The 3898-nt window shown below is 48.2% G+C and overlaps 2 long non-coding RNA genes across 2 annotated transcripts; one reads left to right on the plus strand and one right to left on the minus strand.

Annotated features, from left to right (window-relative positions):
• The first annotated feature begins 1926 nt into the window (after positions 1-1926).
• Positions 1927-3361, plus strand: LOC107722843 (uncharacterized). The gene is made up of 2 exons (XR_001637849.1): positions 1927-1979; positions 2885-3361. It is a non-coding gene; the product is annotated as an uncharacterized LOC107722843 (long non-coding RNA).
• Positions 2609-3819, minus strand: LOC107722844 (uncharacterized). The gene is made up of 2 exons (XR_001637850.1): positions 3781-3819; positions 2609-2843 (listed from the first exon to the last, which is right to left on the minus strand). It is a non-coding gene; the product is annotated as an uncharacterized LOC107722844 (long non-coding RNA).
• Between the last annotated feature and the right edge of the window lie 79 nt (positions 3820-3898).

Consider the following 3898-nt stretch of genomic DNA (forward strand, 5'->3'; position numbering starts at 1 on the left):
GGTATGGCTCTTCTGTCATTAATTCCTCTGTGCCGTGGGCGGTCAGAGGTGCAGTCACGCTGTCATTTATGCAGGTGGAGTGGTTAGAGACCGTGTACACGGCAAAGTGTTGGTCTTCTGTTAGTTCTGTTCTACACACCTGCTCCTTGACCACTGGCATGACTGAGGTTATGGTGATGATCTTGAAGGGTGCTGTTGACACTGTGTGGCCTGAGCTTTCTTCTGGAATCATTGAATCTGAGATGGGTCCAATTATTGGTAGAATTAGTTCAAAGTCATGGAAGTCATAACTCACTAGCCAACCCAGACGGTACGCCTTAGGCACTCTGACATCCGTTGCCGTGCAGTTATTGAACAAGATGTAGACTGCCCGAGATGTCACTTCAACGAGGGGTGTGGCTTCCAAAGTGAGGCCCAGTTCCCCACATTCGGGTGAAGGTTGGAAGAAGCCTAGGGTGTGGCTGAGAGCTTGGCCGCTTCGCAGGTTGAGTCGAACAGCGACCCCTTTGGTGTAAGCTGGTACTACAGTCTCTTTTTCATTGATTAGCGTGCAGGCCTCAGGGATGGTTTGGCCTGAAAGGAGGTTCTCAAGGTTGACAGGAACCGTGGGTGACTGTGAGGTCATTGGAGCCCATATCACTTCATTGATCATGTCCACGTGAGCCCTGAGGCGAATCAGAATGTCTGCTCCGATGTAGACATCATGCGGTGCGTCTGGAAGGACCAGGAAGTAATGGGTTAGACACCTGTCATTCCACCTCAAGTTCAGGGCACAGGTGCCCTTGGCAGTCACCATAGCTGATGGGCAGGGATTCAAAGGGAATCGTGTGCGCTTGTTAGCAAAAGGAATGTTCGTTGTGTGCTGTTTGAGAGCATTGAACAGTGAGAGGCTGATGGCTGAATTGTCTGCCCACAGTGCTAGTATGGGGTCAGTTGTTGTGACATCATTCAGCTGTAAGCCCCCCATAACCTGGGGGCCGTATGAGTCAGAGTCTTTGGCTAGCTGTAAAGTACAGAGCAGCGACCTTGAACCTCGCTCTTGAGCCGAGACGTTCCCGCGGCTGGCGGCGAGATTTTCCGTGACCTTTCCCCACATCAAGAGTGGAGAAGATTGTGGCTCCTCTGATACTTGGTATATCCTGTTCCAGCTGGGTCATAGGCCATCGCGACAATGTAGCAGGACTTTGCCAATGAGGAGAGGGTATGTGTCCAATGGAGAAATGTACACAGGGTGCACTAAGCTCATAGGGCCGATGGTCAGGTGAATTGGAGCTACCTGTTCAAGTTGGACCTTATTTTGGCTGTAGGATTGCACATTCAGTACACACCTCTGATATTTAAGAGTTCGATTCTGTCTCTTGGCTTCACTTTGAAGTCTGTCAAAAAGTTGGCTAGACATTAAAGTGAGGTCAGCTCCCGTGTCCACCAGGGCCTCCAGTCTCACCTCATTTTCTAATGTGATGGCCAGGTAGAGTTTTTTGGCCACCCCCCTTTCGATTAGGTTCCCAAGGAGTCTTGAAGGTGACACACCGTGACTGGAAGACAGCTTTTGGAAAGGCTCCCACCCCTTGCTGCTGCTGGGGGTTCTGGGATGCTGGCAGGTGATGTCTTGAGCGGTGGGCTCTCACCCCCCTTTCGAACTGGGAATTATTGACTAGGAGGTATCAGCGGAGATCAGTCAAGGCATTCTGGAGTCTCTATACTTCCTCCTGCAGCTCTGGGTCCTTTTCGATCGCCGTCCTGTGCTGGTGCTGAGTCTCCGACGTTAGCTGGTCCAGTTGCCTTTGAGCAAGCACCAGGTTTCTCTGAGCCTCCTCAGCCTGGACCTTCAGCGCTGTTGCTTCCTGTTCCATGTGGGAGATGCTTGCTTCACCCAGCTTTGCCTGAGCGAGGAGGTTGTGGGCTAGTGACCCAATGATCTTGGCGAGATCTTTGTGGCTGTAGTCCTGTGTCGGATCGTGTGACATCAGGGCGCTCAGGTTGTCGTCGAGCTGTTCCCGGCTCAGGTGCTGCAGGCCGCCGAGACATGCTGGCTCACTGGTGAAGAGAGAGAGGGAGAGAGAGAGTGAGAGAGAGAGAGAGAGGGACAGCACAAAAGGCTAATGCAAGTCCTTACAACTTGTTCTAATGTTCTATGTACGGTCTGTTGATGAGTACAAACAGTTAGCGGAGTGTAGACCAGAAACCTGTTATCTCGGCCATAAATGGCAAGGTGTGTCTAATTGTTGTGGGGGGCACCGGAAAGGATATAACTAAAGATTGTTGACAGCGTGATCGTCTAAAGACTTTGGCAGCTTGGGTCGTCAATCTATTACTCAGCCTTCCCTGATGATTCTCAAAGGTTCGGTCTCTAGGCAAACAAAACAGAACAAAATGAAAAACAAACAAACCAACAAATCAAAGCACAGAGAGAGATAGAGGAGAGAGCAGGTTTAAGCCTTTCACTTCTGTTAGGGGTTATGCCAGGACCTACAGAGTAGAGGGCACTGCTGGGTCATAACATCTAGTGTGTCAGCCTTGCTTGGATAGCAGGAGCAGGCTAATTACCTTAAAGATTGAGGAGAAACCTGATTTTGGGGTTTCGCTAGCTGGATGGATCAGTATTCTATGGCTAGGCTTAGTGATGGATTGAGGTGATTCAGTCTGGATCCCGTGGCAGCTCACTGCGATCCGCCGTGGAGGCAACTGTCACTTCACCAACTAAGCACTAGAGGGAGTGTTACCTATAGGTGAACAAAAATGGCTAGAATACAGAAATTAACTTTAAATTTGAATTCAAACACTGTTTAAACTAAATTTAAATAAATGAGTGGTAAAGTGAGAGAGAAGAGGGGGAGAGAACCCTGATTAAAAATAAAAATAAAAATGACATCAGGGCGCTCAGGTTGTCGTCGAGCTGTTCCCGGCTCAGGTGCTGCAGGCCGCCGGCTGCTTCAGATAGGAGTGTACCAGTTATGGCACTCAGCCAGGACTCTAGTCGATCCCAGTGGGCATCAGGGCTGGATGATCGAGACATGCTGGCTCACTGGTGAAAAGAGAGAGGGAGAGAGAGAGAGAGGGAGAGAGGGAGAGAGGGACAGCACGAAAAGGCCAATGCAAGTCCTTACAGCGTTAGCAGGCTGCAATTATATGTTCTATGCACGGTCTGTTTGATGAGTACAAACAGTTAGTGGAGTGTAGACCAGACACCTGTTATCTTGGCCGTGAATGGCACGGTGTGTCTAATTGTGTGTCACCGGAAAGGATCTAACTCAGATTGTTGACAGCGTGATCGTCTAAAGACTTTGGCAGCTTGGGTCGTCAATCTATTACTCAGCCTTCCCTGATGATTCTCAAAGGTTCGGTCTCTAGGCAAACAAAACAGAACAAAATGAAAAACAAACAAACCAACAAATCAAAACACAGAGAGAGATAGAGGAGAGAGCAGGTTTAAGCCTTTCACTGCTGTTAGGGGTTATGACAGGGCCTACAGAGTAGAGGGCGCTGCTGGGTCATAACATCTAGTGTGTTGGCCTTGCTGGGATAGCAGGAGCAGGCTAATTACCTTAAAGATTGAGGAGAAACCTGATTTTGGGGTTTCGCTAGCTGGATGGATCAGTATTCTATGGGCTAGGCTTAGTGATGGATTGAGGTGATCCAGTCGGTTCCCCAACTAAGCACTAAAGGGAGTGCTACCTATAGGTAAACACAAATGGCTAGAATATCTAGCTAGGAAATTAACTTTAAATTTAAGTGGTAAGTTTTGAGTGGTAAAGTCAGAGAGAAGAGGGGGAGAGAAACCTGATCAAATAATAAAAAAAGGAACAAAACAAAAATAAAATGATAAAAGTAATAAAAGATAATAAAGTAAAAACAAAAATAATACTAAAATAAAGAACAAAATCAAGAGTAACCTGGC

Source organism: Sinocyclocheilus rhinocerous, unplaced genomic scaffold (assembly GCF_001515625.1).
Source record: "Sinocyclocheilus rhinocerous isolate Xijiao unplaced genomic scaffold, SAMN03320098_v1.1 scaffold3806, whole genome shotgun sequence".
Lineage (NCBI taxonomy): Eukaryota > Metazoa > Chordata > Actinopteri > Cypriniformes > Cyprinidae > Sinocyclocheilus > Sinocyclocheilus rhinocerous.